General features: G+C 34.3%; 1 protein-coding gene across 3 annotated transcripts in view; it reads left to right on the plus strand.

Annotated features, from left to right (window-relative positions):
* LOC116337855 (polypyrimidine tract-binding protein 1) overlaps positions 1–13140 on the plus strand; it is a 198072-nt gene that overhangs the window by 24967 nt on the left and 159965 nt on the right. The window lies entirely within an intron of this gene.

Below are 13140 nucleotides of genomic sequence, written 5' to 3' on the forward strand. Positions count from 1 at the left end.
GTCATCGTGGTACTGACTACGCTAAGATAAAAAAAGCATATTGATTAAAAATTCCACACGCTTAAGAGCAAACCGAGTAGGTTTAATGTTGCGAAACATTTGTACGGTTTTCCATTGAATAATAAACGGACAATCGCATAAAGACGCTTCAAAAGCCATAACCAACATCTGTTATCCTGTTATCATTTTCTTTTGCCGACACCATGCACATCACTCTGTCAATCACTCTGTCGCACAAAGCAATTATTGCAAATGGTTTCGTGCATTGTTTTTATGGTAATTTTTTTCAATCTATTTATTGTCTATTCATTTGCTGCTTCAATAGACCGATGAACACATCGAATGACGGTCGGTATAACAGTCAAACTACTACCCTCACATAAATGGCCACAGTCAAGCATGGAATTACATCTGCGTTTAATTTGCAATTATATTTTGAATGGCTTTACATTATTACACATAAAGTGCATCCATTCCCAAGCAATGCCTTTCTTCGTCTTCCCTTTCTTCATATCGTTGGCTTAAGAATAGGATGGCCTAAGAAATTTTGACATTTCAAAAATGACCATCAATGTATGAACGGTGGATTTTTAATACCAGTTTAATTCATATTTTACTCTCCATTGTCAAACATATTTTTCACTTTCCGCTTAAATGCATTGACTGATGCACATGATATATATCGTAAATCCAATAAAATGATTAGACAAGAGTATGCTAAATAGAATCTCCATTGTTCATTACAATTTAATAGATTTCTCTTCATACTTCTCGACAATCTTCATTTCACTACAATTTCTATCTCTTGCAAAAGAGATGAAAAAAATAAATAAACAGAAGTGATGCACTTTGTTTCATTCAAAAAGATTCATAGTTATAGTAACATTTTAACTCTTTAATTTACCAAAAAAAAAAAGAAAAGGAATCTTCTCTTTTTTCCCTATCTCAAAAGCTAATGTTTTGCAGCGCAGAAAAAACGAAGTTTAAATTTGGAAGAATCATGAAAAACTTTTCAGCTTCATTGTATTGGCTCAGTGTATATTGATTACGGTTCTTGTTTTACACCACTTACCAAATTACTTTTCATTAAATTGTGCAAAAGTTCTTTGTGTTTCACTCACTCCCATACTCGTACACCAATCTATATCTTTATGTTCCTGTAAAAACATTGCTAGCAAATCATAGCGCAAAGATTTTGGTGAAAAGTGAAAAGATAATTTCAACAGCACGAATTCAATGTGATGCACCGAACGACCGTAATTTAAATGAAAAATTTAAAGTAGATTTTGATTAGCCGAATTCAATAACATTGTTATGACAACTGCTGGCATAATTTTGATGGAAAAAGTTTTACCAGCGCAAATAGCTTCTATCACCTCGACTAAATTTCCACCTCTCATTCTCCCTCTTTCTTTTAACGTTGCTTTCATTCGGGCGGTATGTAAACATCATAGGATGACTCCTCTAATACGAAAGCATTCAATTTACCAAATCAAATTTACACTAAAAATGAAAAATGTTTGAATTTTGTAATCTGATTTCCATGCTGATAAATCGAATTCATTTGGCACCATGATTTGTTTTTTTTTTTTTTTTTTACAAAACGAATCGTTCATTGTATCCTTTTTCTACATTGTTGTAATCGAGGAAATTGGAGAAAATGTTTGGCATCTTTTCCACATTAAAGAATGCTACCAAAGAATATCTCTGTTACATTTCATTTTTTTTTTTCGTTGTTGTTATTCTTCCCCTGTTCGAGCATTGTTTTGAACGTTACTTTTGGCAAAATGTTTCAAGTGGATAATGGAGACGAAGATTTGAGATTAGACATGATGTTTACATTTTTGGTGGTTATCAGTTTCTATCTCTTCTGGTACTTCATTGATTTCAATGCGCCGCCAAAGTGCCGCTCTCAGCTGTAAAATGAGAATGATGGCCACAATTTCGATGGTTTGATTTTTGTGTTTTTGATTAACTTAATTTTTGATATCATCGTTAAATTAAAATGAGATTAAAATCCTTATGAATTGCTCATATATATTTTTAACGACGTTTGGAGAGTGTGCGCAGCTTTTGAATTTTGACACTGCAAATGAACATCATTTTTCTGACGTACAATAAAGCATCTATGTTCGATCTGTTCCGTCATTGTGAGATTAATGGAAATGAACACACTTCTAATTCTTTTCGTCTTTCATATAATTTATGGGCGTCATATCGGTTTTGTTCATAAATCTGTTGATTTGACGACCATTTCACATCGTCTATTGTCACACAAAATCATCCGTTCATTTGATATTGTCTAATAAATTATCGGTATGTTTTTGAAATGCCATTTAAAATGTATATTAGCTAAAAACATTTTAGAGTAATGTCTTATACATAAAAGATGTATACACAAACGATATATATATACACTTGCAACACTCGAACTTTTTGTTGTCACAAATGCGATTAAATCCTCATAAATTATAATGATTCTATAACCATATTCGCTTTGTCAAGTTTTGTGTGTGTTGCGAATAAAAGGAAACAACTGAACGTAAAAGAGCAACGAAATACAACAATGAGAAACACCTTGTTAAATTGATTCATTCATGAATGAATCACGAAAAGTGGTTTTTTGGACTCCAATAAATCGAGAAAATGAAATGCGAAACAATAATAATCACCATCATTACTGGTTGCCATTACCGTTGCTATTGCTATACCGATTTTCCGTTTTCATATTGCCCCAAGCAGAAATTATTGAAGCAACAACCAAAAAATTACTGCACGAAAAGAGAAGAGTCTTATATTTCGGTTGATATTTCTTGACATTTGCTGTTCAATCACAATTTCGGGAAATATGGCACTGAATTAACGCGATATTCGTTTCATCTTATAAGTATTTTATGCCATTGTTAGTTTAACACAGGTGTAATTGAATTTTCATTTATTGTCGGCCATGAATAGTAACACAACAATAAATTTCTTTGGACCAAATTGAAAATATACAATGTGACTTTGTCTTTTTATTTAATTCTTTGAACGTTTCATGATAATCCAAAAGAAATCAAAAGGAGGTTGAAGTCTTAAATACACACGCCACACTGCAGTACTATCTTGCTGAATGTAAGGAATTAAAAAAAACACACGCTTTTGCTCGATGCTCACACAATTTAACTTTGTTTTGGTGAGCGTGCCATTGTCATTCGATAATTAATTTAATTAAAACGAATCTTTTATTCAAGTTTTTGGTATGAGCAGACAAGTGTGTCTTGTCTGTCAGCCATTCTTCTATTTTGACAAGAATTCAAAAACGTTCGCACCGATTTTCTTGTGCAAAATTCGTAATTTAAACTTGTCCTACTGGCTTAATGTCCATATTTCAATCTTGCAGCACTGCCACTTGCTGCTGTCATTTTTCTTCTTCTTCTTCTCCAACTTCGTCTTATTCATCATCGTCCTATATTCATACAGGCTTTATGTTCAGCTTCGTGAAAACTTGATTTTTCTATACTGGCTATTTTCGTTATAATATTCCGTCGGTGCCACAACATCGTTGTTTATTTTTGTTTCCATCTCTTTCTCGCGCGCGCACTTTTTTGTTCGTATCGATGCTGTTAGTATTATCAACCTTTAACCTGAATACAATTTAATTTAGAAGGGGTACTATTTTATTTTTAAAACAATCGACAATTTAATATTCATTATTTTCATTATGCATTCGGGTTGTGCTTCATTCGTTTGTATGTATATAAAGGATCCAGTGAAACGGATTGATGATGCGATTTCATTGGGCATCAGATTTCAATGCGTATTTTGTACTGTGTGTTAACAATGGACTTCATCCATCTTTTGTTTCACCCACCTCCAAACTCTATCCCTTTCTCATTGCCACTCGTCATTAAATATACTCAGCACATATCACTTTGTAATTCTACTTAACGTCAAAGTAAAAAAAAAAATAAACTCATTTATATGATATTTAAACCGATTTTTAATGAAATGTTTATATTGCTGTAAATCAGTTATTTGTTTGTATATTAATAACTGTAATTATATACAGGCTGTTATCGAATCGTATTTAAATCTCTCGACCACATATTCGCTGGACCCAAACGAGTTAAAGGGTGTGTAGGCCGCCACCTAAATTTTATCACAAAATAATGCCAATTTCGAGTATAGCGATCAAATGGACAAAATCAGAGAATGCTCCTCTGAGGAGGAGGAATATACTTTCTTACTCACTGGATCCAGGGAACTGGGTCGTAGTAGTGAGATTTACATTCAGTTCCATAACACCCGTATACGTTTTTCTTTTCTTGACATTCGTTCATTTCCACCATAGATGATGACGTAAAAAGATTTAGGGGGCGGTGATGGCAAAATTTCGTAGGGGGTCCCTGGAAAACTCCATGGGGGGTCCTGGACGATGTCAACAATTTGTACGAAATGAGGATAAAATCGTTTTTTTTGCTCTTCACTTTTTTGGCGAAAATCCCTAGCAAATCAAAAGAATTTTCCTACTTCAAATTGCCTTGCAAATCCAAAAATGACAAGAAAATCGTTTTTTTCTTTTTGGAAGTCACATTTTGAGGCGAAAATCCCTAGCAAATCGGAAGAATTTTTTCGGCCAAAAAAAGTGAAGAGCAAAAAAAAGGTCCTTATTTCCAAAATTGTTGAGGGTTCCTAAAAATATTTTAGGGGGGTCATCCGACCCCTAGGAACCCTCGTCATCACCTATGATTTTCACATTTTACAATAAAATTTTCATCACATGAATATTTTTATGCGCACTAATTTTTTTTCCAAATTCAAATAAAAAATTGGGAACAAATTTTTGGTTCATGAAACGAATACAGACGAGGTTGTGGTGTTATATTATGGTGACAACATTAGTTTTCGGGATGGTGTAGTTAAACTTTAAGCTATAATTTTACTGATTAAATAATACCCGTTGCATATCGTATATCAATTGTGTGATTGCAACATTGTGCGTATTTCTGCATAGAATTAAAATGTGTATGTGTGTCACCTCCCATCCGTCATCGTCGTCATCATTTCCATCGCCGTTCAATCTGCTTTAAAATACTATATAATCAAATCGGTTTAGGCCCGTTCATTTTTCGTTATTTTCATGCATTAATATCCACCATACGATAATTCTGAATTGAATACACCACACTGAAAATCACGTCATTTTGGTGTCGATCTAATAAACTTAAGCTGTATTGTCCGTTGTGCATAACATATAATGCTTCAATCCCAATCAATAATCATTTGCATTCGTTAAATTTTATTTAAATCGATTCAGTGTAGTCTATTATTTCCAATCAATTACCATTTATTCCTCAGATTTATAAGCTGATTTTGCCGATGGAAATGCATTCATGAAACTATAAAATCGTATCGAACTTATGCACATTTATTTATTAATAACATACACACAAGGATAATGAATGAATAGCAAGTCGTAAACGCATCATACAAAAATCATAGTTCATCGAATACTAATTTGTGGATGAAAAAAATTATTATTATAATTTGAATAGTTTCTCCATGAAAATGGTATGTTTATTGATGTGGCTTAATTCGATATAAAGGTTACACATTAGAGATAGAATTATATTAAATCGTCACAGGATATCGAATTTGATACGTTTAAACTTGAATCAATTCAATGATTCAATGACATTCATCCAATATTTTCTCACGCATGATCATTTTCAATCGATTCGATTTCTTCGAATTAAATTTGTATAATACGTTTGCTACTAGTTTACGTTCTGAAAAAAAAAATAGCATAAAAGAGTTTTCACCGTTTACCGGTCGTTTTGTTGTTGTTATTTTCACATTCATTCAGCAGTTCACACTTTTGGCAAAGTGACAATTTGTGACTTTGTGCGCTGAAGTGCAGCTGTTAATCCACCCTATTTAGCACAAAAAGATAAAGAGAGTGTCTGTCACATGGATGATTGGAATGCAAACCGAGTTTATGCTATTTGAAATTATGATTCCATTTATCAAAAAATTATTTGCTGTAAGTGGTGAACGAACGAACGAATGAATGAATGAGTACTCGCGGCGGAAAATGGAAGAAATTGAATACCTTAATTCAACCGGCTGTCGTTGTGCAATGTGTCGAGAACGAGCGTCGCTCGTATTATTGTATGTATAAATAAGATGCTAAGCTATTGTGCAATTTTAAATCACACAAATCATTGATTTATAATTCACACCTATGAGACGCAGCATCATATCCACGTTTGTGACGACAATGAGAGTGCGAAAATACTAAAGCTTACCTTTTCTCACTATATTTTTCCCATGTTCGTTTGTTCGTTCGTTTCGTTCCACAATCTTGTGTTTATGGGTGTCTGAGCACGCGATTGTGTGTTTGTGTGTGTGTTTGTATTGGGTTGGCTGTCATTTTGCCTCCATTTCATCAGGTTTTCTTAACGAAAAATTCAATTTGTGTAGTATATGTTATGAAAATATTAGTGCTGCTGGTGTGATTGTTGGAGCACAATAGGAAATTCAAGCATGCAATTTGATTATATTTTTGATGGCAATGAAGAAAGAAGAAGAAGCGGCATAAATGAAACCAACATTCCTACTGGAAATGCGTTCTTCCGAAAATTGATTCGGCATTCCTTTGAGATTCTTCGCACTCGCAATCTTCCTTTCGTCGCCTGAGAGGTCGTTTCCAATCTACTTTTTTCCACTTCGTTTTTTTTTCTTTCAATTTTTCTTCTTTCTTCCTCTCTCACTCATTCTTCGCTTTGCTTTAAAGTTTTTAAAGCTTTTTTCGGACAAAGAGAGAGCGCTTAAGCGTGAACACACAAAATACTAATAATAATTTTTGGCATTCAAAAATAGCGTGAACAGCCAGAGTATGTATATGTGGAGCATGTTTGCAATGCTTCAATTTGAGTGAATGAATTTGATGTCGATATCTTTATTTGTATGCACAATGGCATTCAAGCGATTACTGTACGTTGTTCGCTTTCATACGATGCGTTGCCCCATAACATTTTATATTTTCATTGTAGTGAATTTCATTGAGTAATAAAGGAAATGGAGACTACTAAATATTTTAGTGTTAATCAGTCGCAATGAATAATACGTGAACATATATTATATTCGTCCATTGGGAGCCACGAAATCGATGCTTTCCATTGAATGCAAAGATGAAGTAGAGAAGGACGAATGAGAGCAAAAAATGAATTGGTACACCCGAGCCCAGTTTCGTAGTTGTCCGTTCTGGCCGAAACTATAAGCTAAACAAACTAAATGGTCACGTATATGGAGAGCAATGGTTGATACTTGATGGCCGGCAGTTGCTTGCCTACCTGCCTACCTGGGGCCGAAAACAGTTGAGCCCAATCAAAAACGGAGATAACATCAATACAAGGCACAAAGCACATACATGTTTTATAGGTGCACACAATGCATGATTATTACTATTATACTGTTATTGTTATTAGTCATAGTAATAGTAAAAGTGTTTGCAGTATTATTGAGTGAAAATATTGGATAGAGAAAAAAGAGTGAAAGGGGAAATAAAGGGGGAGAGTTTGTAATTTAAAAGCATAAGCTCATGGTTTCGCAGATTATATTTGCTACAATCGACATTGTGCACTGATGTTTATATAATAAGGTATCATTGAGTAGAAATCATCCATTTTCGGAAGGTCGAAATGAATTGTCTATAAAACGAAATCGCATCGGGTCAAATGTTTCGAGTACACACACCGACACGCAACAAAGAGGCGCTATAGCATCACCAGAAGGATTTTCATATTATCTCCACAATGGAACAATGGAATAAATGTGCATTGCATTTAGATTTGGTGAATGGGTAATACGGAATAAACGTTACAAATTCGCATTCGCACTCGCACTCGTGTACTCGTACTCTTTCATTCATACCGCCCGCATATCTGCGTACTTCAATTTGCGATGCATAACAATAAAAGGAAATCCACATGCTCAAAAATCCATTCATATGCTTTACACAAAGAGCAAATCATTTCTATTTTTCTTCCTTTTTCCCCATCACCATTTCACTTTTCTTCCATTCCCATCAGCGGTGTTGTCGCATTTGTTGTCGTTGCCGTCACTACACTTATGAATTCTTCGTAATTCGGTTCGTCTTCTTTCACATTTCTCTCTCTCTCTCTTCCCATTTTTCTTCTTTTATTTTCATTCTGCTCTATTTTTAATATTGCTAAGTAGTCGGTATGTCGATGAATATGTGTGTATGTTGCGCACTGATAGACTGACAAAAAATGAGAGCAACAAGAACGAGCGTATAAGCGGCACGGCACGATGCATGTAGTACATTCTGTGAATAGTCAGAACACTCCTTACCTTATTAACATTAAATTTGCATAAAATCATAATCTATATCGTATTCCGTTCGCTTACATATGTTTTCTACGTGAAAAGAGATAAAGTGAAGCGCGAACCGGTTTTTATTTTTCATTTGTGAGGTATGTTCAGAGAAATGATTCAGAATATTAGATATTTTGCACCTACATGATGTGTATTTGTGTGTGTATATATCTTTTTCCTCCCGCTTTTTCATTTCGCTGAATCGTTGGTTGACTGCCTCAGACACATAAATATACATAGAAACACACGAGCTCCTGATTGCTTCTCGATACGGAAGAGTGCAACAAAAGGCAGCATATTCAAAGTTTTCTTGCTTTTATTTTTCAATTTGCGTTTTGTTTCATCACAAGCATCAAATGTGTCGGATGGAAACAAACTGTAACGATGAAACGAATCAGCACTGACTTGTTATTGTTGTTGCTTTTTGCGCAAAAAACACCAACAAGAAAACCTACACGATAACACTACTTTTGCCACCATCGTTGTGTAGATCATTGCACTCTCTCTCCTCTCCCTATCCATCTATCTAACATCAACGCGCAATCATCAAACAAAACTTGATCCGGCCGAAATGCGAAATTGTTTATTTCAAAACTTTCAACATAACGGTAATTGGTGCGATTGTGCAACAAAAACTCCTGCCATTACCGTATTCATACATGAACAACACGAACATACACCGACAACATCAAGTACAACAAAGCCAAACGAGCGAATTATTATATTTTATCGGTGGTGCAACGATGAAGGATGAACTGAATATTTTGGTTTCAATTCACCCGAAAAATATTTTTAAATCCGTAATAGCCACTCTAAACATTTTTATTTCATTTTCTCAAAAGCATCGCTCTGACATTGAGAGAGAAAGTTGAAAATCCAACGATAAATAACGCCCGCAAAAATGGAACGAACAAAAGAATAAATGAGGCAATCATATCAAAATGAATAATTTATTATTTACCAAAATGAAATCGTAACGAAAAAAAAGTGAACACAACCAACCATCAGCGCTACAACACAATCCAACACATGAAAAGGAACCGAAAAAAAAATGTTGCATGCAAAAATGTCTACCAATGGTGACAGCAACGTCAAAAGGATAACACTGGAAAATTCATCCTTTAAATTATTCAAGGTGAACAAAATGCTACTTTTTCGCTTGTTTTGTTATACAAAACCAAACAAATACATATAAAAAATAGCGAAAATTACACACGTAACAAACGAGAATGTTTTTTTTTTGGTCAAATGGAAAGAATGAAAATGTAATTTTTGCTGATATGTTTTCATGCGCGCATGTGATTAGATATTATGCTCCATTTGAAAATTCCACCCTGACTGCTGGGGATTCATTAATTCCATCGACAATACAATGAACAAACGAACGAATAAAAAAAAAACAAATTTCTAACAAAGACCACAATGCGCTCATAATGTGCGTGCAAAAGCGTCATAAACATATGAATACGTCTTATTTTACGTTTACAATGAACAAGTTTCACCAACATTTGTAGCAAAAACAACCAACACAAATAACTAATCAATTCGTTAATATTCTTTTGTTTTGTACAGTTTAACGAATAAAAATATTCCTGGAGTAGGGAGTGAGAGAGAGAGAGAGAGATGAGCCGAAAACAAATGAATATTTCCAGAAGAAATTGCATTAGTCGGTCGAACAGTGGCAAGAAAATGCATGATCATTGCGCGACTCAGTTGCGGTACAGAAGCTATGGGCATGATGTGTTGGTCTTTGTGCTTCCATTTAATGAATTGCTCTTTATACACCACCAACTTTCTTACCATTTTATCTCTATGAATGTCACTTGAACCACTGACAAACTCAGATTTATATACGCTGTATTGTGTGTTCGGCGATTTGCGTATTTTATATCTATGTGATTGTGTGTGAGATTTGTTGTTGTTGTCTTTTTACTCACCTGTTGTTGTAGTAAAAATTAATCTTCATTAACGACAAGCAAGACAAACAAAGACACGCTCATACACATAAAAAAATTGAATTAAGTTTGGAATATGGAACATTTGGCGCGCAGCGGAAGGACTAAAAACATTTTTCCCTCTTTGTTTCGCATTTCCTTAATATCATTTACGGTGCAATTATTGTATTTCATAGCAATTTTTATGTCTTACACACACCCTCATAGCGCAGTAATGAATTTTCAGGTTCTTTAATAATGCTTTTTTTTATTCATGCACGACCTGTGAAAAAAAAACAATCTTCGAAATGCGAACGATTATGATATTTAAAAAATGAATGAATGCATAGAAAAAAAAATAGTAAAATAGATTGTGACAAAACTTTTGCAAAAACGAGAGAGAAACAGAAAATAAAAACAAAATGAATACGAGAATGATGGCCCGAGCACATCAAGAAGAACGATGCCAATAGCTTGGCATTTATTATTGTAAATGCGCAAAATAATTACTATGTAACAAAAACTGGATACCAAGTACCATTCAAATTATCTATCATCTACGGTGGCATCAAAAAATTCAATCGAATTTGCTTATGAGGCCGCTGCTCATACCTCTAATGGACGATATTCATTTCAACGAATTCCCCTTTGTTATAGACTCAATAGATTTGCACAATTTTATTTGCTTTTGAATGTTGCACCGTAGAAAAACCGTTTTTTTCTCTCTATATCTCTCGGTATCAGTGCTTAAATCTTCATATTTTTGTTTCGCTCACGAAAAAAGTATTAACCAAATTCTGGAATGTTATTTGCACTGGACGCGTGCTTTTAGGGATGGATTCATCCAGCAGCCCGAACAAATATTCTAAAATGCATTCATCAGTGAAAGAAATCAATTCATCTCTATACATAAATGTTCCATTCCAAGAATTTTAATGTAGTCCAAAAATACACAGATGGTAGGCAATCTCCAACGAAAATGTTCATACATTTAGTGGTTGTGATGATTTTGGTTGCTATCTTAGTTTTTGTGTGTGAATATATATGGCATGAAGACAGTGAAATGTGTGCTCATTTAAAAAAAAATGTCAAACATATATGTATATTTATGAATGTAGCAAACTCGATTGCCATCTGAGACCAGAAAATATCGGAGACGAATCAAGAGACAAAGAGTACAACCAACACACGCACATACACGCCAATAATAACAACAAAAACTACGTAAAATATGTAAGAATATTCAATTAACCTTGAAACCGAATTAGTGATGTTGATGTCATATTGCGCGCAACAGCCAACAAACTGACTCCATGCGAATTAAAATCGAATTTGAACACACTAAAAAAGCAAATTCGAAAGCAAATGCTCATCATCGTTTGACATTGTGAATTTGTAATGATTATATGGTTGTGTATTGGACACACGGCACATTTTCAAGATCAAGTCAATGCGTAACGCAACTCTTCTTTTCATTCGATGTCGATGGCACATTTTGAATGCGCGACATGGCAAACATCTTGCTAAACGCGTGTAGAATTCTCTTGAACATTTCGATTTCTTTTTTAATTCGGATGCACCAAAGTCGTTGTATGCGTGTGTAGATCGCGTAAAAGAGTGCTGAGAGACAGAAAGGTTATTTTATGGTCTCAAAAAATGACCAACCTGCTCAACATATTACCTGGGCTTATAACGCTCAGAAATGAATTTCAAGTTTTGTTTCGCGTCGCATTTGTTCCCCCGCTCACGTCTCTTTCCGTCTTGTTCTGCGACCGAAAAAAAAACTTGGCTACAAATTTCAAACGAAATCAAAACATATATGTGTGGTGTGTGTGTTTTTTTTTTCTTCGCCGTTTGCTGTTCATATGTTCTGCTCTGTTCACTAATTCCCTTTTCCTTTTTAACATTTAACTACATACATCGTTTCCCATTCGCATTTATTATATATGCGTTCCATAACTTAAGTTGGGCTCGAGCCCATGCGCTATATACGCGGTTCATTCCAATCTAAATCATGGCTTATGAATTCAGCATTCGGGTTGAGTTAAAAAGTTTGGAATTGCCTAATTTGTATGATCACGCAACTAACAAAATCCGTCGAAAAATATTCTGAGTATTATTTTGTTTTTGTTTTCTGATGATCCGGTTTTTGGTTATTGTTGTTGTTGTTGGTGGTGGTGTTATTAGTGAGTGTCGGTGCTATGCAAGAGTCGGTGTCGATGTTTTGTTTTATTCTCTTCCAGCAAAATGTTTCCACTTGAGAACGTTGCACCATCATTCATGCGAGCCAACGACAAAAAACACGACGAAGAAATTCAAAAATTAGAAACATCTATATTCTATATATATGACGCGAGCAGTTATTTTTCTTTTTGGTTGCGTTTCACTCTTTTTTTCGGTCATTGTTGCGATAGTCCGATTATGAATATATGGAATGTTCTTTCTTTCTCAAAATGTTCTCCGTTCACGAATGGTTTTGTTCGTAGTTTCTTTCTATATATTTTTCGTTGGTTAAAATTCATAATCGATGAATGTGCGGTTTTTAAATTGAATTGGACCCCAAATACCTCGATTATGCATGAAAATGTCGTTTATGCATGTCAATGGAAATATATGTTCAATGCAAATACAATTGAGCGTTGAATAAAAAAATAAATGTTGATACCGTCTCGATTCTAATACGATCCACAATAACAACAAAAAAAACTGTCACTAGATGTGATGCTTTTGTATGTGTATGTGTTTCTGAATTGGAATTACAATTGGAATCAGACATACACCAAATATAAACATAATTTTCAATTATTAGTTTATGGCTTGTGTG

The sequence above is a fragment of the Contarinia nasturtii genome, unplaced genomic scaffold, assembly GCF_009176525.2.
Source record: "Contarinia nasturtii isolate CC-2019 unplaced genomic scaffold, AAFC_CNas_1.1 Cnas_scaffold_285, whole genome shotgun sequence".
In the NCBI taxonomy this organism is placed as follows: domain Eukaryota; kingdom Metazoa; phylum Arthropoda; class Insecta; order Diptera; family Cecidomyiidae; genus Contarinia; species Contarinia nasturtii.